General features: G+C 40.0%; 1 protein-coding gene across 2 annotated transcripts in view; it reads left to right on the plus strand.

The window, feature by feature from the left end:
- The first annotated feature begins 973 nt into the window (after positions 1-973).
- The window catches only part of MGAT5 (alpha-1,6-mannosylglycoprotein 6-beta-N-acetylglucosaminyltransferase), a 133,103-nt gene continuing 109,203 nt past the window's right edge, over positions 974-24,873 (plus strand). The window contains exons 1-2 of one of the 2 annotated variants that reach the window (XM_056348624.1): positions 974-1,205; positions 21,710-21,815. The gene's annotated coding sequence lies outside the window, so the exon portion shown is untranslated. The remainder of the gene's footprint in view (positions 1,206-21,709; positions 21,816-24,873) is intronic. The other variant, XM_056348625.1, reaches the window with a different exon arrangement.

Consider the following 24,873-nt stretch of genomic DNA (forward strand, 5'->3'; position numbering starts at 1 on the left):
TACAAAATATAGTCATCTTCTCCTTAAAAAAATACATTATCTTCCTTTGCTGTAATGGCTCCCAAGCACTGAAGCTCAGTAGCTTGTAGAGCGTGTTTTAAAGACAACCTAATAGTAGATGAATACCCTGCAACTCCTGGCACAAATACCTGTGTCTAAAGCCTAGAAAAATGTTAGCTGATGTAATTCATCCACTTAGTGCAGCCAAAACCGCAACTGCTACCAAAGACAAGATCCGCGCCTAACCTTAGGCATTTGTAGGCTGTGAAGATTTTAGTGGACAAGCCCAGGGCAGGGAAGGCAGGAGAGGGCTCCTAGGCAGCTGTTTCGAGGCGTAGGGTCAGCCAGCCACGTCTGTCCGCCCCTGCTCTCCTGGCCCCTCTGGCTGCCAGGCCGCCCTGCACCGTGAGGCGGCACCGGCAGCTCGCCGGGCCGAGCCTCCCCGCCAGCCCCTCGGCAGGCTCCGCTAGGCCTGAGCACCACCCGCCACCCCGCGGGGCCACCGGCCGCTCGCCGGCAGGGCCACAGACAGGTGTGAGGGGAAAAAGGCCGCCTCAAAGGAAGGCTAGGTCGGGGGTGCGGCGGGAGACGCCGCCGTCGCCCCTCAGGCGCACCGGGCCGAGGGGCGCCGAGGCGTCGCCTCACCGGCGGGCTCGTGGGCGTTTCCCGCCGGAGCCGCCCTCGCACACTTACCACAGCGTGTGCGGCGGCTGCGCACCGGTGGCCGTGCCCGCTCGCGGGCGCTTTCTCCTCGCGGCCGCGGCCGCTCGGCCCCCTCAGCGCCGCGCCGCACCGCACCTCGCGCCCCCCCGCCCGCTTCCCGCCCCTGCGGGCGCCGCGCGCGCGCTCCGCAGCCGGGCCGGCACTTTGCACACGCTCCCTCGCTCTGCCTCGGCCTGTCACAGGCGCTTCCGGCCGGGCAGGCCGTTAGCGCGCTCCCCGCCCCGCCCGCGGCCGCCGGCCGTGCCGCCTGCACACGGGCGGGCGCTGCCGTGCCGTGCTGTGCTGAGCCGCGCCGCGCGCGCCCGCCCGCGTTGGCGGCTGGCAGTTTGCAGACGCTCCCTTGCGCCCGCCCGCCTCCAGGTGGCCCGGCCCCCACGGCGGGCGCGGCGGCCGACCCTTAGCCCGCGCCGGCCTCCGCCGAGGACCATGGGCGATGCGCTCCTCCCGGTGCGGGGGGCTGCGCACAGGCGGCGCCGGAGGAGGTGAGGCGGCGCCGGGGTGCGGGTCGCAGGGAGACTGGGGCCGCGCCCAGCCCCGCTGAGGTGGGGGGGGGGGGGCGCCGCCGTTGCCCCCCTCAGGCCGCTGCGGCTCCGCGGGCCGTGAGGGAGAGCGGTCTCCTCAGCTCTCCCGCTGCAGCCGTGTGGGGCGGGAGCCGCACCCTGGGGGCACATCGCGCCCTCAGGGGGGCGGCCCGGCGCGGGGGAGCCGCGAGGCGGGGCCGGCGGCGGGTGCGGTGCGGAATGGGAGGGAGGGGGCTCGCCCAGGCAGTCGCTTCGGTGCGGCGGGGCCCGTCGTTGCCGCGGCCCGGCCGCCCCCGTCACCTTGCGTAACGACCTTCCGCGCCCGGCGCCGCGGGAGCGCCTCCGCGGGCGGCGGCTGTCGCCTCCCGAGCGGAGCCGGGGCCCCCGAGCTGCCTGGGTGGGGGGAGCGGGGGGACGGCCTGCGAGGGGCGAGGGGCGCGCCTCGGGGGCCGGGGCAGCGCTGGCGGAGGGTTGGCGGAGCGCGGGCGGCAGTCTGCGCCGTGGATGGGAGGGTGGCTCTCGGGGGGTGAAGTCTTTTGAAATCGGCTCCTTACGATCTGATTTACGAGCTCCCGGCTCCACCCGATGCCAGTTTTGCTTCCTCTTCAGACTTTGTAAACCTCTAGGAAGCCAATTTGCGAGAAGGGTTCCTGAAAACTGGCATCTCTCTGTCAACTGTGCGTTGGTCTGCCATGTCTGCTACTTTTTCGCCAGAGGTGCGTTGAGCTTTAGGTTGGAAATAACCGTGCTCTTCGTTTGTCGAATTCGGTATTTCTTACGCATCAGCATCATCTTGTGCATTTGATCGTAGGGATTTTTTTTGTGTGCGTCAAGTGGCTGACCTGATGTGATCACGTAGGTGTGGACCTATGTTGTACAAGAATTTTGGGGGCCCGTTTTCAGTCTCCTTCCAGTTTTGTTTTAGCAACTATTTAAGGTAAACTTGCATTTTAATATATCTTAAGGGGGAAATAAATGGCACTCAGTTTTGAGGAATGAAATCAGGGTGGAGGCATTTCTCACTGTTAACATTAGGGAGTGTAGGTTCCATGTTTTCCAGTTACGGTATAGTATCAGTCTTACCTTTTGACTGCTTATTTTCTTTGCTGGCACTGTGGTCAGTAAACTTGGGAGAATGAATTCTTAATTCTTGCATTAGGTCTTGATACATGAGTCTCTCTTGATAACTGCAGCAAGATTAGAACACTAAATGAAGGCTCACTCTTGAGATTCATGTTATTCTAGTGCACAGTCTTAGTTATCTAAAAACCTGTCACCTTGTCCCCATGAAATAGTATGATAGCTTTTTCAACAGCATGACTCATAATCCTAAACACAGGGATAGATTTTGACTTAGTGCAGTGCAAGTGCTTGATCTCAGCAAACAGCCTTGTGTGTGGAAAATGCAAGTAGGTTGCAGGGCATGTCTGGTACTGTATCTGTTCATCTTTGTCCTCAGGAGGACAGCATTTGAAGTTGTTTGTAGGCTAGGGATATGTCTTTACTCCCAAATCAACGAGGTGATCTCAGTTCTTTCAAAATACTTTTGCCTTTTCATAAAAGACTGAAAAGCTTTCAAAAAAGGAGGAACCAGTTAGTTCTTCGTATTTATTATTGAAACCATTTTGCCTGGGGACACTGAGTCCAATTTAGTCTGAATGGGTGATTTACCTTTTTCCTTCTTCATCTCTATGTAATGACTCTGACTGTTCATGAGAAACTCTGCTTACTGCAACACCCACAGTTCACTTATAATTACTGGTGGCTGTACCAAGCCTAATAGTAGGAAAAAAACTGCCTTTTTTCTGGTGGTTTTGTTACATGTAAAGTAACTTTCACTGCTGCTTCTTGCTCTTTACCTGTATGAGGTGATGCATGGAATAGTTTACTCTTAAAATGGCCCATGGAGCAGTATGTTTAGCACGAGGAATATCTGTTCTTCATAATTTAACGTATGTAGACTGTTTTCTGTTACTGTTACGTAGAATATGGTTTTATTTTGTACAAGCAGAATAAGGATTAAATGAGAACATAAGCTTCTTCTTTTCTGGGTGATAAATCCATCCTCCTGTCCGGGAGGAAGAGAGCTTGTACAGCCTGGACTGAAAAGATGCTGAAAGACAAAGTGACTGAATATAAGAAGATCAGGTTGTTTAAGCTCCCAAAACTAAACTGCCTAAAACTTAAGAAGCAGCCAGCAACACTGGGTGCAAATCATCTACAGTCCTTAATCTGCTTCGTGAAATAGAATCTGGCAAAATAATGAAGTGTTCTGAATTTCTAAAATGACTTAGAATAATGACAATTGCTCTCCCAATTTTGTCATCTCCCCCCAACCAGATTCCCTTCCTTTCTCTTGTTTAAAAAGATATGTGCCTGAGGTAATATGTAGAATTTTATTAGCACCACTCATTTCCCTTCAAGTTTGATTTTTTTTTTTCTGTTTTGTTCACCCTACTTTTGCTTCTGTTTAATAAAATAGCTTAGTATGCAGTTTTCTTCCTCATCTTTGCTCTAAAATTTTAATAGAACTTCAGGAGTGGTTGGTGTTAACTGCTCTTCACTGATACAATAAGTTGATTATTAGCTATGTGACGTTTTGAAGGCTTATGTGGATGCAGTGTTCATGTTTTGAGCAGGCTGAGATCTAAAGAAGACTGTCTTAATGTTTCATGAGAAAATGGCAGAGTTATTTTAGTTTTATTGATAGGAAGAGCAGTGATAAGGGAGATACAGTGGCAAATATTATTTATGGTTATTTGCCAACAGATGGTCTGACAGTGTATGCGTAGTCTCTTAAATAGATGGTGGAAAGAAATACAGTATGATGAATATAAAAAAAGGCAGGTTCTGATAGCATTTTCATTTGTCACATTATTCCCAAAGTGTATGCAGAGCTCTTTTGCTTTGCCCGGTTTGGAACCAGAGCACTACTCCAGCAACAACTCTTGGTAACGAACATGGGAAGCATCTGCTGAAGGAAATTAACATGCTGCAGAGTGCTAATCAGCTGGGAATCTGATGAGTGGAAACTCTTTCAGGAATCAAGCAGTCTTGCTAATACTGCATCTTCAATTTCAAAAAATTATTAACTGATTTGAGTTGTTTTTTATTTATTTATTCCTCTCTACTTTTGCTGAGTTGGTATTTATGCATCTCTGCATTTCATATAACACATATGCACATGAACTTTAAACAAAAAAACACCCAACATTAAAACCTAAAAAATCTTTTCTCTTCCATACTTCAGAAGAAAAAGTGGAATATTTTATTTGCCTCTGTGTGTATGCATGCACATTCAAAGCCCTTTTTTTCCTCTTTTTGCTTCCTGTTACAGGCATATGTTATTGAAGTTGTAAAGGCTTCATTATCTGTTTCTTCATTTCTTGAGAAGCCCGGACCTATAATATAATGAAGTACAACTTCTGTGAGTAATAAGGCTCATTTAGGTCATGTTTTGATAGTGGCTTGATTTCCATCACTTCTGATCCCATCTCTTTAGACTATTTCTTGTTTTTCTTCATGTAAGTTGATAACTAGAATATTGTAATTCATGGCCACAAAAATAATGTAACTGGAGTTTTATACAAACTTATATTAGTTCAGTGAAGGGTTTCAGATACTGACATAGGCTGTCTTAATTGGATGACATTTGAGGAGGAGCTACCGTAATGATGGAGAATTTGTGACAGAAGTGCTGACAGAGATGTGAGGCAGTGGCTTTTTCTAACAATGCGAAAGGGTGGATAGCCTTACACTTCTATTCAAGCTGGAACACCTCAGTAGTCTTGAGATGAATTTGTGGGGTTTTGTTCTTGTCTTCCAACAAGGAGAAGTCTTATCTGCTTTAATCAGGTGAATCTTTCAAGCCCAAGTTGTAGGCGTGAGCTCAGGCCAGGATGTAGCTCCTTTGAGGAACTTCTGCTAAGACTGTGGTATTTTCATGTCTGTGGCAGCTTGCCTACTAGGGAGACACTGGTGAAAGAACAGAGAAGAGAAAATCAGTTTAGGGGGCAGGGATTCCCTCTTACAGTATGTTAAGTAGCAGAGTCCTTTTAATGAGGAAAGCTTAAGTCAATGCTGTGATTCATTTGATTTATTATTTATGGTTTGAGTTAATCCTGTGATCGTGGCCCTTTGAGTCTCACAAGGTCCTCTTATCCTGTGAGCTAACCATATTTCTTCATACATCACACAGGCACTCCAAACTGTTTAACCTTGATTATTAGTCTAACCTACTGACATTTGTCTTACAGATTTTTATGTCCTGATAAAAGTGTGTAATCTTTGAAAGCTATTCACCACCTCTTTTGACCTTGTCCTTTAGACAAAGAGACTTACATCAGTTGCAAGGAGCAGGCAGAACCTGGTTTTACTTTTATCAGCTGTTGTTCATGCGTCATGTAGTTTGTTGCATTTCTTTGTATATAAATTTTTGCCCTATAATGTATTCCTTGTGGTTATATTTCTCTAGAATAGTTTTATAACTAAAACCCTTTCTTCACTCTTGGTAGAGTCAGGTAAAAAAGTTTGTTGCTGCTTCCTTTCCATTGTCTGTTAAGGTTGTATTCCTGCCTTCCCTAGGAAACAGACAAGTCATACATGCACTGTGACTAGTAGAACATTTTATATAACCTGTATTGAGGTCACAGCAAAGCATTTTAAGATAGCTACTAATCAAGTAGTAGATTGCACATTGGGAAAAATTTCTTCACTGAAAGGTTTGTCAAGCAAACGGGCTGCCAGGGAAGAGGTGGAGTTACCATCCCTGGAGGTATTTAAAAGACGTAGATTTGGTGCTTAGGGACATGGTTTAGTGGTGGGCTTGGTAGTGTTAGGTTCACAGTTGAACTCAATGATCTTAAAGGTCTTTTCCAACCTAATGATTACGTGATTATAAGTCATCGTAAAATGGACAAGCTGCAGTGAATTACCATTCCTGCCTAGGTTTTATTTTGGGATATGGATTTCTTGCCCACTCCCTCCAGTTTTGGCCCCCTTCCCTTGTTTGTTCCTTTTCTGCAGGGAACTAATACAGTTCAATGCAGCTTCAGTGCAGTTTTTGGAAGTTACCCTTGAATTCTGCAGAACATGACTGTAGTATGCATGTGATATACCTGAAATATATTTTCAAGTGTTAAGGACCCATGTAACTAAACTTGTTTTTTCTCCTGCTATTATGACCTTTTTTTTGTAAAATAAAGTGTAAAGTATGTTTTGATTGAAAGTGGGCTATCTGAAATGTTTCAGTAGTCACATAAAACTTGTCTACGTAGGATATATGAGTTAAGAAAAATGCACATAACTCCTTCATTCAGTGAATCTGAACACTGATACGGTATTCATAGCAAAAATCTTTGAACAGATCATCTACCTCCTAACAAGGTTTTAAGTAACTTTGATGAGCTTTTCTTGATAGGTTCTGTTTAAGTACAGTTTGTGCAATGATGTAATTTTCTGTGTTGTAGAACAAGAAGAGTGGAGAGTGAAGAGACTAGCTTTAAGTTACTGTTGAGAAAGTTTGGTGGTGTACCGTTAGACCTCTATATCGGATATACTAATTCATCACTTTTCAGAGAAAGGTTATTAAAAAAAAAATGACACTAACACCCACCCCCCCCAAACACAAACGAAAAAACAAACCTTAGAATAAACATAATAAACATGAGGAAAGTTTCTAACCTGGTATTTATCCAGGTTTGTTTATTCATTCTATACCAAAACTTTGTAACATGATTGTACTGAATGCTAAATTTAAACTGTTTGCATGACCTAACTATAGAATGAAAGTCCCACACTGTTTCAGTGCGCTGTAGTGTGAAGGGTATTTCTGCCTAAAAGAAATGCTTCCAGTACTAATACCTCTAAAATACTACTCCAGGTAACATGAACCATGAAATAGTTTGCTTCTCCTGGTGTTGAATTGCCCATTTCGGTCTAGATGTAATTAAAGCTTGCTGTTTTTAATAATTACACAAATACACAAAATACAAAAAATACACAAAACGGAATCTGTCTAGAAGCATTAAGCAAACAATGGCAACCAGATCTTCATCATCTTCAGATTCTCAGGGTGAGTTTTCCTTCTGTCTTGCTTTTGGTATGAATTGTACGTTAAAATGGGCCCCTTCTTCCTAAAAGAAATATAGGGTATTGTCTTGCTGTGTCTTTGTTTGTTTACCTGATCTTGGATTTTCTGAGCCACCTGGCAAAGGAGCTTTATCCCAGGCAAAAAGATAAACTAAGCAAACATGTATTTCATGCCTATGAAAAAATCTGAAATGTCCTTAACATATACAATTTCACACCTATTTGGCAAACCCTTGCAGTAAAGTTAGAGCTTGACAGCAGTGTTCTCTGTAGGTACTAATACATTGTATGTGGATACAAACATTCCTATGTACTTCACATATGCAAAAAATAAAAATCAAGACACAGTTCCAAAATCCTCCAGCATCTTAATTTTTGTAATACCGTCACAATGCTGACAAAAGTGCATTTGGCAAATAGTAGACATATAGCAGATTTAAAGGTGATTTTGGCAGGGAGAGGGGCTGCAAAATGAATGGTTATTCCTTGGGTAGCAATAAGATGCTTAAAAACAAGTGAGCAAGCGGTCAAAGTAAGGCACCAATTAAATGCTGGGTTGTGGAGGGTAGGAGCAGCAAAATGACTATTTGTCAGTGTGTGTGCTGGTGGAATTTAAGATAGGAAATGTTAAAATACATACCTCTTTTGCAGGGATTGTGGAAAAAAGTTTCAGAGAGATCATGAAAACATGGAAAAAAACGTTTGGAGGACTAAACAAAACGAATTGTTTGAGAGTGGCTTTTGAAGATCTCAAATTGTTTGTCTGGAACTCAAACTAAATTTAAAAACTAAGCATTAAATTTGAATAAATGTATAGCCAAATCAAAATATCTGATGGTTTTCTTTCTCCTTATAGTTAATTAAGAATTGTCACTGCTGTATTTTGGTAGGATCTTGTCAGTGAAATCAGTATTTGCGTTTCCTGATCTGACAGAACAGGAAAAGGATGTGGAACATTCTGTATTGGGGGGGGGGGGGAAGACACAAAGACTTCTCAATCTTTACCACTCAGACTTCAGCCTATGTTGTGCAGGATATTTAGCCAGAATATTAAAGCTACATTATTCCAATGAGTTCCTTAAAACATTTGTTTGGTTTTGTAAGTTCTTGTAAAAATGAACAGTTTCCTTCCCTGTATTTCTCTTCATGAAATGCAGTTTCTTAATCAGCACTATTGATCTTCCAAGAACATGGTGAAATGCAGTATCATTCTCTTTATGCTTGGTACCTATTTGTGTTATGTAGCTACTTTTCTTTTACTAGACTGAAAAAGCATACAGGAAGAGAATGCTGCAAATGCTTCCAGTGTTTTTTCTACTCAAGCTAACAGCTATTATATGATAGATAAAATCAACCAGTTCTGAATACTTAGTGTGATTTTTTTTTTTTTTAAAAGCCTGTAATCAAGTTAAATGAATATGTTATGGTTATACTTTAAAATAAAATATTAGATTGTTATTTTGAGTGGATATTTTCTGGGATACAAGCTGAGTTTACTTATAAATCAGTTCTAAAATAATATTTTTCTTTGTTTTGATATTGTAACTTCTCTTGAAAGAGAAAGATAAACTGTACTCTTTATAGATAAGATAGTAATCTGTCATTCTTGTTGGGATACTTTCCCAGATTTTTTCAGTAGCTTGGCAGTCATGTGTTCAAGGAATTGGGTAATCGGTAAAATAAAACCTTCTGACTTATAATGATGTGAGAAATGAAATTGAATTGCATGAGTGTTTGGCAAAGCAATTTGACATAGGTCTGAATCTGGATCTCAGTGGTTTGAGACTTCTGGGGAGGTTTATCAATCTCACTTTATGGCCCCAGACATTAAATCTTTGTGAAATCTTTGATTTAGTTTAAGTGACTCTTCTTGGGTTCTGGTTTGATAACCTTATAGGACTACATGTGATTCCTTTGAGGAACTTTCACCTAACCTGTATTACCAAAATTTACACCAAGGTAAGTTAAAGAATATTTGAGGGAACAAGGAAGAGCTTCAGCTGGACAGTGATTAATGTTTTGGTTTCTTTTCTGGAGACCATTATAAATTGCTGCTAACTAGCAGCTGAGGTGAAGTATAATACCCAACGGAAGTTTGGAATTTTAGTTCACTAATTGATCCATGCTGGCTTCTGAGTGTCCAGTGACTGAGGAGTTGGTGCAACACTGTTCGTACATTACCAGCAGTGGTGCAGTGTGCCACTGGCCTATAGTGAAAAGAATGGATTTTTGTAATCATGTAATGAGAATTTAACTGCAGTGGGTAAAGTTCAGTACTGTTGTAAAAGGCATATTGCAGTTCACTTAAGCTCTTTTTGAGTTGATGCAGTTTAAACCTCTGGCTCTGTATATTGAAAGTAGTACAATGAGGCCCAAGTGTACACTTAAACTTTCCTTTGAGGGCTGTACTGGCTGATACAGAGCAAAAGCTTGTAACAGGTTTAACTTCTGTTCAGCTTCTATTAAAGTCTTTGTACCTTGATTCATTTCCTGATGTAGTAGTTTCTACATGTACTGGTTGCATAGCTTATGCCTTGTGTAATGTTACAGAAGAATGCCAGTATTGATTAAGATACTTAAAATGTGTATAAGAACGCTTATATACTGAGATATTGGCATGCATGTGGCCTGATCTAGAGCAAAGAAGATGGTGAATCTTAAAAAGGAAAAAAAGATTCCTTTCAAATAGCGGAGCTTGAAAAATAGTATTATAATTTAAATATATGGGGAAAACTGTTCTACATAGATTTTGCATTTCTTAGATCTAAAAAGGAGGGTTAGGTGGAGATATGAAGAATCTTAATTTCTCATAATTTGGGGTTAAAACAAACAAAGGTAAATTAGCAGAGGGCTTTTTTGCCTACATTTGAAGACAGGGTTTCTACATCTCATGTATTTGCACAACTGATTTTTTCCCCATCTGCCATTAGTACTCTGTTTTGTTAGAACTGTCTTGGTCTCTATTCAGACTGTTCCTGTCTCAATTCTTGTTCTACCCTGAAGTATTGTTCCTATTGGATATGGCAAACTTTAATTCTGTTGCCCAACTGATAATCTGGTACTTCAGGATATGGTGTTCAAAATACTCTGTGTAACTTGGTGGCTTTATCATTCTATAATTTGTAGTACCTTATGCTAATCAAACGTTCTGTGTGCTGATCAGAGAATTAACACTAGCATTTGGTGGTGCTTCTGTATGGGAATGTCATTGGTCTTCCTGGTCTTCACCAAGGCTGCAATTAGATAAAATTTGTGCCCTCATTGCCAACCTCTACCATTTCCTATCACTGCCTTTACGTGGCAGTGGGGTGAACTGGCTGACAAACTCTGGTGGCTGGAAGTGGCTTTCTGACATTTGGCAGCTCATGTTTCAAAATTACATCCCCTAGCTGTCTTCACCTTTTAGCTGTATAGGCTGGGGAAGGGGAGGTTGGAAAGAGATAAAAATGCTGCTTTCAATGACAGTGATGGCTTGGGGTGTTTGAACATCAACCTAATTTAAAAGATTGTGTTCTTATTACTTATTAAAATCTTAGTTTAATAGAGGGTTAATATTGGTTAGAGGTCTGTCCAGTATGTCAGATGACCCCAGTTTTATCTAGCAAATGAATGTGTTGGGGTTTTTTTTGGTGGGTTTTTTTTTTTGTGTGTGTGTGTGTGTGTTTGTGGTGGTTTTTTTGTTTGGGTTTGTTTTTTTTCCCAAAAAAAGACTTACTCTCTATAAATACTATATATTTTTATGTTTGTCTATTCAAATTAAAAAAAAAAAAACACAACCAAATCAAATCATCCTTCTCAGCTTATAAATTCCTGATATACAACTCAGATTTCATGCTATTGATTTTGAATGTGTATTATGAAAGGATTTTTTTAATGAAGGTGTACTCTTGCCCTTTCACAAGTTAGAGTATTTTTAAATATGTCACCCACCTACCTTATTCTTTAAATAACTAGAATTTGACATTTCATTAAAAAGGCTGCTGATGCAGCATTTTAGTTTGGCAGGAAATACTCCAGGCACCTTACAGTGCTCAACATGTCCACCTTCCCTGTACTATGGGGATCAAGCCTACTGCTCAGGATAAAAATGTTTGTCCAGGCTGCAAAAATGCAGGATTAAGACAGTTTGTTTATTTATTTTGTACTGACCAGCCTTGTTACCTTTGTGTTTGACAAATGGAGGAGGAAATCTGTCAAATGTTATTAGCATACTTTTTTTTTTTTGTTGTTGTTAATATATTCTCACTTGGCTTGTGTCTGTGATAAATAGAAGTGTGATCTGGTCAACTGCTGACAATTTCCAGTTTATTACAGTGTTAAGGTCATTATTTCCTTATTAAAAAATTGTTCAGGATATCACATGAAGTACACCAGTGTTTGAGTTGTAAAACTGATTTTAAAAAAAATAATTAAAAAAAAGTGGTGAAGTGTTAGAAATTCTCCAGAATACTGGGTAACAGGTTTCAGGGGTTTGGTCATACTTTTCTTACCATCTTTGCATGTGTCTGTCTCATTTCTTCCTTATTTTGTATAACATGAAGCATGTTCTCTTGGTCACTGCTAGCTACTTACTGCAATTACCGCTACTTCTGCTGTTTCACATCGGAAAAAACTGAAGGGCTAGTCATGTTGTGCTCTCTTTTCATTTGGCCTTCAGGAGCTATGCAGGCAGCGTATGTGTTTCTGTTGTGCTCAGCACTGGAAGCAGCCTTCCACCAGACTGTAAAGATTTTAGTGAATGTAATCTCATATTCAGCTATCTCTCAATTCTAAGTATACTTATTTGGGGTTTGGTTTTTTTTTTGTTGGTGGTGGTCAAGCTGAATTTCATTTGTGTGAGGAGTGTCCTCTGGTGTGCTTGGAAAAAAGCAAAATCTTAATCCAGACTTCTGAATGGCTTTTGCCTTTTTTCTTCAAACATCTCATCTTCAAGCATGAGATTTCACCATATGACTTGAAAATTTTCACACACATTACACTTAAGCTTTATCTCGTGCATTCAGTCCCATCCCCCCAAATGTACTTCTGAGATTTCTTTCTCGTGTTTGCGTAACCTGTTTCTTCATTAAATTATTTAGGAAATGTCCTTATTTACTGAACATGTTGGCATCTAGAATTGCACTAAAACAAAACTCCTCATCCCACCCATCCACCTAACAAACCTGGATGGATTTTTTTCTTGTACAATTAAGTTGAAGTTGATGAAGTCTCCGAACGGTGCATGTGCAGCTGTGCTGAATCTTTGTTATAATCAGCTAATAATAGGTAAAAGATGAGCTAGAACCTTTCTGTTGGATTGCTCACCACGTAATTATCAAAACAGATGATTTCAAGCAAGGACTGCATGCCTTCAGAAGGCCAGTTGATCCTGCATCTTTTTCTTTGTCACATGAATAACTCTTTTAACACAGATCCTCTTGTCTTTTTTTCTGATACGGCTTTTTCAGCTAACTTCAGGCAACTGTCTGTAATGATTGAGGCCATTTTTACTGAAGGTCTGACTCTGCCCATGTTGCACAAGCTTTGGATCTACTGAAAATACAAGTAGCACATTGAAGAGATGAGTAATCATCAGGTGTCTTGTAGTTTGTCAGGACCTGCAGATTTTTTTCCCTGGGAGTTATTTATACCAGAATTGACTTCATATTTTTTCGAATATATTCAATATGATATTGCAGTAACATATTTGGCTTCATTATTTTAAGTGTTTGTATAGGAATCTCTTCTAAGGCTATCATTATAGCTCCCCAAAAAGCAAGTCAGGATAAACGAATGAAAATACTATGGAGAAAATGTAAGTTTGCTACTTTAAATTGTCTCAGTGGTGTGTTAGAACATAGGAAGGCTGAGCAGAGCAAGCCATCAAATAGATCTGAACTTAGACAACTTTTAAAGCATTGTCTTGTGAAATTTCTGGTAAATCTATACTGGCTATTGTGTTTTCATAATTAATCTGCTGCTTTTGTAAGCTGGCTTTTTTAAGTCCGTCTTTGAACTTTCACTGTATACAGTTTTTTGCTTGTCTAATGTGGAATTGTGAGTGTCGTAGTAGCTAGATACAGCCACGAAGCTGTGAAACCAAGTTGGGTTTGCTTTTTAGTTTTTAAACTAAATGAAGGAAAAATCCTTCAGATTCTAAAGAATCTTACAGTATGATAGGTAGAGGAAGATCTGGTGGTAGTGTTGATGAAGTTATTCTTAAGGAGTCATTAAATTAACTGGTTGGGTACTGCTCTTTAAGGTAAAGCAGACTGGAGTATGAAGAGCAGGAACAACACAGTTAATGGGAGGGAGGTTAGCAGTTAAACGAAACCTTACCTATGGGAAAAACAGCTTAGTTGCTCAACTTTGTTCCCCCCCCCTCTAATTAGAGATACTGTTACGACTCTGCATGCATGTGGCTCAAATGCAGGTTTATCTACTTTCTGCAGTGGAACACAAGTGTAAGTCAGTAGGCTAAAATACGATACAGTGGTAGGATAGTCTTATGTTGGATCCTCATGGTTGTAGTTTACAAAGCAAATAGCCAGCTCTGGTTGTTGACATGTGCTAAGATAATGCCTGAAATAGTTTTCTGCAGGTTATCTGTCAAATCCTGGCTGTTACAAAGAGAAATAAATGTAGTCCAATGATGATACAGAGTTTGAAAGAGAAAGGCTTTTTGTACCAATTTATCTTCTAAAGATATTTGCCAGCACATTTCCCCAGTGAGTAGAAAGGAATGAGTATTTTCATAATGTTAGAAAATCTCTTCCTCTGTGTCTCTGCCTGTCTTTTTATTAGCTAGGACTAAACAGTAAAGAAATCCATTCAGCTGTGGTAGTATCAGCATAGTGGTCTCTCTTTTCCTCTCTGTTAGTACTACACTACTGTTTCAAGACCGTTTAAATTCTACTCAGAGCTGTAAGTGACCTTTTTGAAAGGCCTATATGCATTTATATTAGCTGCTGGACTGTAGTAATTGTCAGATGGATTGTCTGAAAGTGGATTTTTTTTTTGTTGGTACATATTTATAGATGAGTATTTGTATCTTAAGAGGTGTGAGTTTATTTCACATCTTGTGCCTTTACGTAGCTAACATTAACCTGGTTCTAGGAACATACTGCCTGATGCAGACCACAAGAATGGATGCTGAACCTGCCCTGGAGATTCAGAAGAAAATCAGCAAGTAGAAATCATTCCACCGGGCTTGCACCTTGGATACAAAGTCTATTATTTAAGAGCTTTTCATCTAATTAGACACTAGGTAGAGTGTATGGCATACTGCAACCAAATGTCATCCTTGCCACTAATGGATGTTCCTTTTGAGGCAAGCTTTCTGTCACTGTATTTGTCCTGAGAAGTCTCCTATCTTTCCCATGTTAGCTCAAAATAGTTTTCACTGTAACCATTCTGGAGATGGACAGTATTGTCTATTGGATTTCCTTTCTGATTCTGGGAACCATTTGGATTTAGGATGCTAATGAGTTTTGCAGTAGGGCATGTTCTACTATAGATGTTGGCTACAGTTTAGGGTGCAGCTATAATGTAAAGATGTGATTTAGATTGTAATCATAGCAGCTGATCTTCAGCTGTCAATGGCACCAATTGTCATAACTGGAGGTATTTTTTAGAGCTTTTTTTTTTGTGTGTGTGTGTTGTGGGAAGGAGGAGGGAGGCCGTGATGCTTACATTTAAATTACTTATAATGCATTTGTATTGTTGAAACACTAGAGAACTAACTTAATAACTAAGCTAATGTGCTTGAATGGCCCGTGGAACTCCATGACTTAACTGCTTTGTAAATCTTGTTCTCGTGATTCAGGTATTTAACAAATATATGGATACTTCATTATATGTGTGGAGTGTTTTCAAAGTATATTAATCTCTGTCTAGTGTGTGAAGGAGCTTTTAGTTGGTACACTGCAAGATTTTCTGCTAGAAGGGACCTATTTTTTTCCCTCTTCTTCCATCTGTACAACTGAACAACATCTAGACTGGCTTCTGCTGCAGTGTCAAGGAGACTTGTTAATGTTATGTTTTATGTGCCCTTTTAGAAAATACCTACTGAAGTGGATCTGGTTTTGCCTTTTTTTGGAAAACCATTTGATTTAATGGCAAGATGTCAGTTTATATGTGTAATCTACAAACTGACTTGTGCTCCCAGCCATGGAGGGAGAGAAGCTCAATGTATATGGTTGAGAACATGCTAATGAGCATGCATAGTGGAATTCCAGGACTGGTGAAAATTTAAGAGGGTAACAGTATTAAACATAGCTACGTATCTTCAGATTTTATAATCCTAATCCTTGTACAGTTCAGACAAGTGCAAAATTACCTCACCAGATTGTCTTTTTTTTTTTTTTTTTTTGTTAATTTGAGAAGATGGAGGGGACAGTATTACTTAAACTGAGAAAGTTCAGAGAACTATGGTAGGCAGGTGATAACCCTCTGATGTGGTTCAGACTGAAAAACATAAGATTAAGTCCATGGCAAGGCAAATATAATCTCATTTTATAGTTATATAAGACTGTGTAAAGTGGGTCATCAGTGTTTGGGAAAACACTCCTTCATTTTTTAGGCTTTTTTTTTAACATACCAAATAAGGTGGGGGTTTTTCTCTTCCCCTTCCCACACCAGAAGGAACACTTTCCTCTAAGGACACAGATAGGATGAAGCTAAATATATCACTTGTCTGTTCTTCACCGTGTTGCTTCAGTGGTTATCACTTGTTTGAGATTTACCTTCAGAGATTCTGCCTGACATATGGTGATGTGCATAATGAATATATGCAAACATATAGCAATTTAAAATTCATTCTTTACTGCATTTGGTTTTGGTTTACAAATTGCTGTAACAATTAAAGAGATTTTGTAAACATTAATCTATGCACTTACGGGAAATTTCACCTTAATTCTTCTATTATTTGTGTGAGATGGAGAAAACAAAGCATAAGACCCTGCTTGAGAGTTGGAGTTCTTTTGTTTTCTAGTTTCAAATGTCATATAGGGAGGCTTAAGTTCCTCTTCTTTGAAAGTACCACCCTTTTCAGGGGAGGAGAGGAAGCTGATAGAGTTTGAAGGCAGTGACCTGTATTAGGCTATTTCAGATTTTTGGTTGATGTGTGTGTGTTTGGGTTTTTTTTCTGAAGCTCCAGCTAGAAGAATTTGAAGAAGGCCACACTGGGGAAAGAGGAGTGTGAGTGCATGCTTCTGTAGGAGAACAAGGCCTGAGAGATAACAGCTACAGAGGGATTTTAGGCGGAAAGGGAATGGCTTTTTCAGCAGCCCTTTAGAACTGAGAGATACAAAGGGAAGTGCACCTAAGTGTCCTCTAGACATCTGAAAATGTAGACATCAGAAAGTTCATTGTCCCTCAAACTCTTTTTTTTATATTATGTTTTAGGTAATTGGGGAAAGAACTGAAATGTTCACCTTCTGATTCATAGTGTGAACCATGCAATGGTGAGGAAAAAGAGCATGCTGCTGTAAATAATGTTCAGACTGTAGCTCTTCCTTTGATGCTCCTGGCTCTGTCAGAATTGGTATAATTGGTTGCCAGGAATGGGAGTTTTGTCCAAAAAATCCAGCTTGCAGCTTCTGATGATTGAGATAATTTACTTTGACTTTCTATTCGGTAGCTAAGTTCTATTAATCCAGCTTCTAGTTCATCCTGTATTTAAATTCTTTATAGAAGTTGCCACTAATTTTTTTCAGTTTGTGCTGAAAACTGCATGTTGGCAAATAAACAGGTAGCCATTAAAATACACATCAAAAGAGCATCCATTCAAGCTTTATGCAGAGCCTTTGATCAAGTACTTGATAGTAAGTCCTGATGTTGGTATGCTGAGCCAGAGGATTCTGTTTCTACCAACAGAATGATGGTAGAAAAGATTCCTGCAATCTTGATGGAGGGGCTGGTTTATACTGTCTGAACTATGTTAATCAAAATAGCCAAACCAGCTTTGTATTTGAAAGAGCAAATTACCCAACTTGGACTGAAGTGTCTAGGATCACTCAGGTTAATTCCATGTGAGGAGGCAGTGACTTCTGGTTTAAGTCTGCTGGCACAGATGGATCCAGAATAGCTCATGTCTTCCTGGCCTCAGCCTGTCACACTCTGAAATTTAAGCTGTGAATACTGAATTGCATCTTGTATATGATTCACATTTATCAAATCACAAAACTGTTTTCTCCTTCACTCTTTCCACTATTTTGACTTCACTGCAATAGCTTCTGTTACCAAAAATGGCTCCTGGTAAGCACGAGCACTTTTTGTTTTCTAAATTCTTCATCATCAGGAAGAGTCTTAAGAATTTGCTTATACTGTATTGGGAAGTAAGAAGAAAGAGATGAAGAACTGAACGAGTGAAAAACACTAATGGTTCCTTAATACTAGCTGTGCTGTAGAATATTGGGGGGTGTGGAGAAATGGAAAAGAAGGGGTAAAAGCATATGCTAATTTGAGCTGAAGAAGTTGAGGTCGTTCCATAGTCAATACAGAGGGTGAGGCTTTTGGGGCTGCTGCTTGGAATCACTCCATAGAAGGGAGAGAAGGGCGAAGCTAAACAGCTCTTTGCTACTAAAAGATACAATTTCTCCTTTTTGTTTTCACCAGCTGTGATACACACCTGACCCATCTGTTAGACAGCTTGGTTTACAAAACAAGTAGAAAGCCAACATAAGAAAAAGGCTTTATTTGTTTTCATGGTATGAATCAGCTTGTCCAGGGATCTGTTGATTTGGCACCTCTAGCACAAAGGAGGGTGTGAGAGTAAGTGGCTCAGAGCAGGATGAGGAGTGTGGACTGAGATTAACGGCCCCCGGCTGTGAGCTCTTGGCTTGGCTCAGCTGTCTTCTGTGGCTGGACCCTCTTGTGGGTCTCGAGGCCTCTGAGGGCCCCAGCTGTCTTCACTGACTATGGAGGGACACAATGAACTGCAACTTCCCCTTGTGCTGTGGTGGCAACAGTGGCTGATGTTGTCATCTTTGAACTTTACCTTTTCCTTCCCCTTCTTTCACCCTCTGTAGTCTTGATTTTAATTTTTTTATTTGAAAACAGGAGACATGCTAGTCTTAGAAAATCTTTATACCTTGTTAGGTATTAAGTCGATAACCAAATGATGGGGGGGGGGTTCTGTGGCATAAAAAAGGCTGACTTTTAACTTCTCATTTGTTTCAGTAGTGCCACTGCTATCTGTGTTGTTAGATACATCTGTGCTACTGATGCTGCAGATTTTTTTTGTAAGCAAATCCTTAAAAGGAAGCAGTATCCAGAATTTTTGCTTTAAGGCTATGCTAAAGAAGAATGCACTTAAGATATACTGCTGAGTGACAGAGTCCTGTCACACCTGTAGCAGTGTCAGAGTTCAGTGCCAAGCCTAGTGAAGCTGCCTTTCACTTGTATCACATCTGGGTTCTTTGCATTTTGGCAAGCAGTCAAAAACTGATTTAGCTGTTTACAGGAATTAAGCATTGCACTCAGACATCGTAACTCAAAAGACTGTGTCCAGTGTATGGTGTGAAATTAATCAAAAGGAATGAAAATTAATGACCTGCTGTGGTGCCATCCATCAGGATATCGCTCAGCAGGTGTGAAATTAACTTGCCTTGACTGTGGATTAAATTTAATGGCATGACGTAAAACTACAGAAACTGTTTCTGTTATTACTAGGGAGCAAGCAAGTGTTTTTAAAGATTCCAGCCTAATGAACTGCTTACGCCATACAGTGGATAGCCCCATGACCATTTAACAGCATGAGTTTAGATTATGTTCCCTAAGAAGATCAAGTATTACAGTATCAGTAAAAATTGTTAAAAAGGCAGGCCACAGAAATGCGGTTTTAATTTCTATAATTACTGTGCACCAGATGGTGGACATATACTTTTTTCCAACATAAGTACTTCAGCTCAAATGTAAGCAGTTGTGATCTTTATTTACAATTCATTGGTTTTTATCCTAGGTGACCAAAATTTCTTTATTATGGCCTATTATGGTGACCTTCAAAGAAATATGTAGGTAAAACTTTACTACTGTTTGCTGTAGTGACAAAAAAGCCTTTACCCCACCTCCCCCACCCCCCATCTTAATTATGAGGATAACAAAGCTACCTACTAATGTTAACTACCCACTAAACATTAACTACCTGCTAACTTTATTTTGGAATAAGTATCTAATATTAGATTATGTACTTAAAGCATTTGGTAAATCCTAGTTAATTTAAACATTGGTTCTGAAAGAGCAGTACTACAAAGATGCAAAATACATTACAGGTTATCAACAGCTCAAGAGAAATGAGGAGGATGAAGAAAATGTATTTCCCAATTTGAGTCTAAAGATCTTTGTATTCTGCCAACTATTTTCTTCTTCTGTCCCATTGTATTTCCTTATGTGTATGTGCTTTTTCCTCTATAGTTGCCCTGGTAATTATTTTTTCAATTTTCTTAAATGGATTATTTATCACTCTTATGGAAGCTTCCCTTGACGACTTAGTTCTTAGTGGATTTTTACTGAATATACCTTGAATATGCTCCTCTAAAATGTTCGGGTCATCTCAGTCCTTTTTAGCACTCCTGATTTTTTTGCCCTTGGCAGAAAATAGTTGTGTGTGGTTTTTCTCGTCTCTTACCCCAAGTCTTCTTCTTAAATTCTGAATATGCATTTCCAAGAGCTAAGGAAGTTGCATGTTTGTGATTAGGAGGAAGACTTAGCTGTAACTTGCACAGTAGTTTTCTTTGAAGTAGGGCTGGCACACGTCCATTAATATCTTTGCAGGATAAGACGTCCATGGCATATCGGCACATACTTGATTAGCTGGTCTTTGTAAATGGATCAGTTTGACCTCTTATTAAGGATTATTTGTGCTTTGTAAAAGAAGTACTTTTTTGTTTAAGTATTGCTGATCAAAAAGCTGTTAGAGTAAGAGAAGGTCTGATTAATGCTTCACAGTTGTGGTAACACAGTTCTTTGGAGTTTGTGTCAAAAGGCAATTCTGACATTAAAGTTTAGTAAAATTGTGTTTATTCATAAAAAATATGATGTAATTGCTGAGAAATGTTAGGATTGTTTTAGAGTTATCCCACTCAGTTGCCGTGCCACTGGCAGTACTTTCCTCAAGGGTAAACCCATAAGCAGTAGATCTAGGATCACAGGATCTGCACTGTTCTGGAGCTTAAATGAAGAGCTCTGTAGTCCTGAAAAATATTCATCTGGGTACAGCTGACAAGACACTTTAGAGGTTTCTTCTTTCTCTGAAGAGAAACATCAGTCTCAGTACCCATTTCAAAATAAGGAGGTAAGTCATGGAGGCCTAATGCTTTATAATGCTACAAGCATTAATAATGTGGGTCAAGCTTTTAACAGTGAACAACGGTTAGATGATTACCAGAACATATTTCAGCTGGAGCTTTGGGCTGCTTCCTTTTCCTGCATTAGAAAATTAATATTTTAATATGACTGTCTAAACAAACTTGCTCTTAAAGCTTAGATTGTAACATGATGCTCTTGCAGCCTTGCCTATACTGAAATCAGCTCTTGGACACTGGGCTCGGTTGCTTGCCTGCAATTTGAGTTTTACATTACTGGGTTTATTTAATTGTACTCCTGCCTGTTTCTTGTTGATGGCTTTTATAGTTGCCTAAGCTTTTACATTAATTTGTAGCCCTGGGGGGAGGTGCAGAGAGAAGAGGGAAAGAGGTAAGTTTAACACTTTCTGTGGAATTTCTCTGCTTTTTGAAGAGTGAAAAGTGAAAGGCCAAGCCAGGAGTGCTGTGGAAGCAAGAGAATTGAACTGTCCTGGCAAGTTTTTTTGTCAGTCCATTTTGCCAGGAAGAAGGCCTTGCACATCTTGTTTCCGTGACAGGCTATGGAAATTGGGTTACACAGCTCTTCATTGTACCTTGCATTCAAACTGAGTTTGTGTTGGCTATTTTTGCCATTTGCTTTATCCTCTCATATCTATAATATCTTACCATGAGGAAGCATGAAGGTGATTATGATGTCTTCACAGCAATCTTTTGTTTTGTATGCAGCACTACTAGATTGTGGTATGAAGAGAACTCTGATTTCTCTACATTGCCTGTAACAAGAATATGCAGAATTGGTCTGTCAGCGTGCTCAGGGTTAAGCAGTGTGGTGTTAAATGCCTAGAAGTATGGGTTCCTGAGGAGATATATGGATTTCTCTTGATCCAGAATGACTGAGGACTGCAGCTGAAATTAGCAGATGGTCCATTGTAAGCAAGTTGATCCAAGGGAGAAAAAAAAAAGGAACAGTGTCAAACAAAACCCCTGCTTGTTCAGTGTGATTTGCACAACAGATACTGACCCAAATAGGAGAAGGGGAACTGTCTCTTCTGGTTACATCCTATGTTTACAGATGATTTGTTCATGTTCCAGGTTATGCTGACAACACTTTAGTTTCTGAGGACCTCAGAGCACATGAGGAAAGAGAGCTTGTGTCTGCTAGCAAGGATGAGGCGGTAGCCACTGTTTAAATCATCAGGTAGGGTTTTGTCTTTTTTTGTGGTTCTGTATTGAGGAGTGAAGATTTTGTTTGGCTTTTCTCATGACATTTTCTGTATTTTCTCAAACTGCAGTCAATAAATGTCCCTTCCCAAAGGAATTGCCAGTCTGTAGACTTGTGATTGTTGTTGTAACTCAGCCAAGGAGAGATAGAAACTTGTTATATAACAAGTAAAAAATGATGATATTTAATAAGAGGTTCGTTTTGCATGGCAAAAAAAATATTGTTTAATTAGCAATCAAACCACTTACTTTGCCCTCTAGTTCATTATGTGTTAAGTAGTTTTATGCCACTGATTCATATAGCTCATTACAACTCATAAATGTCACCATAAAATTAGTCAAAATAAGAGTGTTAAAGTGTCTTGCTGACGTTAGTTATCCAGTTGGTTTGGTTTTGGTGACAAGTTTGTAGATAAAGTGTGAATTTTATAGTTGAAGATGTCGTAGAACTTGGATAGCATGCTGCTTCTCGTTATGGAAAGAGACAGCCTGTATCTAAAAGCTGTAGCTGAGGCTTTTTTCCTGGTCATAACTAATACCTGCCTCTCCTTGTCAGCAGTGTCAGTCCGTGTACTGCACCGAGTTTAAAAGCAATGGATGCAATGGTGATAATTGTTAGTAAGTTGGTGATGCCACTTCTGGGAACAAAGTAGCAATGATGTGCTTTCATTGACTCTGTGTTCTTTGCCCAGATGGCAGTCAGTCAAGATTTGGACCATAACAGTGTAAGCTGAAGTGGCCACTTCTTTAATAGTGCATTCTGATGCTTTCCAGATGCAAATTATTGTATTGTGCTCAAATACTTTACATGTAGGCAAGGTTCTGGAGTCTGCATTTTAGAAGACTCTTGACATTGTGAAAAGGAAACCAGGCTATAGTACAGAAAGTGATTTGCATCAATCATTTAATCAGTTAATCAAACACTTGATAATTATCACTTGCTATTAAAATAAAATTTTATGACTTGATAATATAATAAAAAGTCTCAGTACTTTACAATATCAGGTTGTAAGAATAATAAACAGATAATGTCTGTTGGTAGGTGACACTGGAAGATTTTATGCAGGGTATATGTTTTTGTAAATTCCAGTTAAGTTAGCAGGAGAACTCTTTGAGGCTAAACTTTCAGACTGATTTATTTTGACAGATTCAGGGTCCAGATCTCTTGATACATACAGTAGTGTCAGCTCCAGTTTCCACAGCCCTACAGATGTCAGTGATTTTTATATGGCTTCACATCAATAGATTTCAAAGATTTGGGGATGTTATATGCTGCTTATTATATTTTATATCTAGTAAATGGGGTATGGGAACATACAGGGATAGTCAGCCAGTGGCTGAGTCACATAATACATCACAAGTTTTAGTGTGCAGCTCATGTGTGAAACGAGGCTATAGATGTACAGAATTTAGAAATGAACAGCTTCTCTGGTCTTACTGGGATTGATGTAGGTAGGCTATGTCAAGCTGCTAGAAATTAGGCACAGAATTTGGTCAAGAAAGAAATTGTATTGTCAGATGGCAGTGTCAGAAGTACTGCTACCTGATCCCAGATAATTTTAAGGAAACTCTAAAGCAGTCTGGTAGGTAGCTTTTCTTTGTTTGCTTGACAGGGGGTACATTTAGAGATGTATGTTGTAAGTGACTGAAGATAAACTTTTTAATATGCCTTTTTTTAAACTGTAACATTAAACTGGATTGTCACTTCTAGTTAGTCTCTGTTCAAAGACAGATCTCTGTTTTCAATAATTCATGTGGAAACTATGAAAGATTTAAAATGTGACAGCTCTGAAATAAGAAGATTGATGCTACTCTAGTGTGATCTGATTTGGATTCTGACCTAATTTCTTATAGTTAGTGATTGGTATAGGACTCTGGGGGGTACATGGGCTTAGGACTTTTGGAGATTATTGGCTGATATTTTTAGGTTACGAGCTAATCCTGTTTAGGAATAGGATTTTCATCTGAAAACTGACAAGTCCTTAAATTCTTCCTGTTTTGCTTTAGAATGACGACTGGGAAGTGTACAGAAAAAGCAAAGGATTGTTTGCTTATTACTAACTGTCGTCTGCTGTGGCTCCCTTCTACATGATGATTTTCTGTGTGCATGGGTTTAAAAGTTGCTGTTTTTCTTTAATGCTTAAACAAAAGGAAAATCTTAAATTGAGGTTGTTAATTTTGCACACACTCTAAAAGAGGTATTGAAGAGCACTGTGTACACGTTGCTCCAAAAATGTTTTGAGCCTTTCCTTTTGGATTTTTCTTATGTTGCCTTGTAGCTGTTTGCAAAGCGTTCAGACTATAGATAAACTAAGAAATGCAAATTCACAGTTCCATTTGCTTACTCAACAACTGTGTTTCATATATAAATGCTATCTTTCAGATGTTTTCTCTTTGGTAGTAGTTGCTTTCTTGTGCTTGTAACGTATGGCAGAGAGAACCTAGTTCTTCAATTCTACATTTAGTGTGGGGTTGCCATCTACTTTGTGTGTTAACTTGGAAGGTAAGCATTTTGTCACCTGTTTCTACAGATTGAGCCCAGAATGCTTACCAGTCCTATGTATGAGGTCGTCTTTGTGAATTTTTATTAAACTTTACAAAAAGTGTAAAGAAGCAGAAAGATAAAGGCCATTGCAGCTTTAATGTTGGATTATAGCTCCTGTAGCTGTTTTGTTTCCTTTTTGTTGTACGTGTCTTGATGGGAAGAGAAGCCAAAGCAAGGTGGAGAAAAGAGAATTTGCACTAGAAGTGTAATGTGTATGAGTAACACTATGTGGTATTGAAAATACTGCTCAGACTGTGGTTGTTCTTGCTGGTTTGGCATGCTAATTATGAACAGGTTTAGCCCTTTTTAGTGAAAGGGCATATATTGGACCAAGCTTGATGTAAATTTCTGTGGGGCCTCCCCACCCCAAGACTTACTGCATCAAAAGAGGCCTTACGTTACGTACTTTGTATACTGAAATCTCTTCTATTGCTGTTACACAGCAAATTCCCATGATGGCTTGGTGAGGTCATCATCTCATTGGTAATGG

The sequence above is a fragment of the Falco biarmicus genome, chromosome 8 (assembly GCF_023638135.1).
Source record: "Falco biarmicus isolate bFalBia1 chromosome 8, bFalBia1.pri, whole genome shotgun sequence".
Classification (NCBI taxonomy): domain Eukaryota; kingdom Metazoa; phylum Chordata; class Aves; order Falconiformes; family Falconidae; genus Falco; species Falco biarmicus.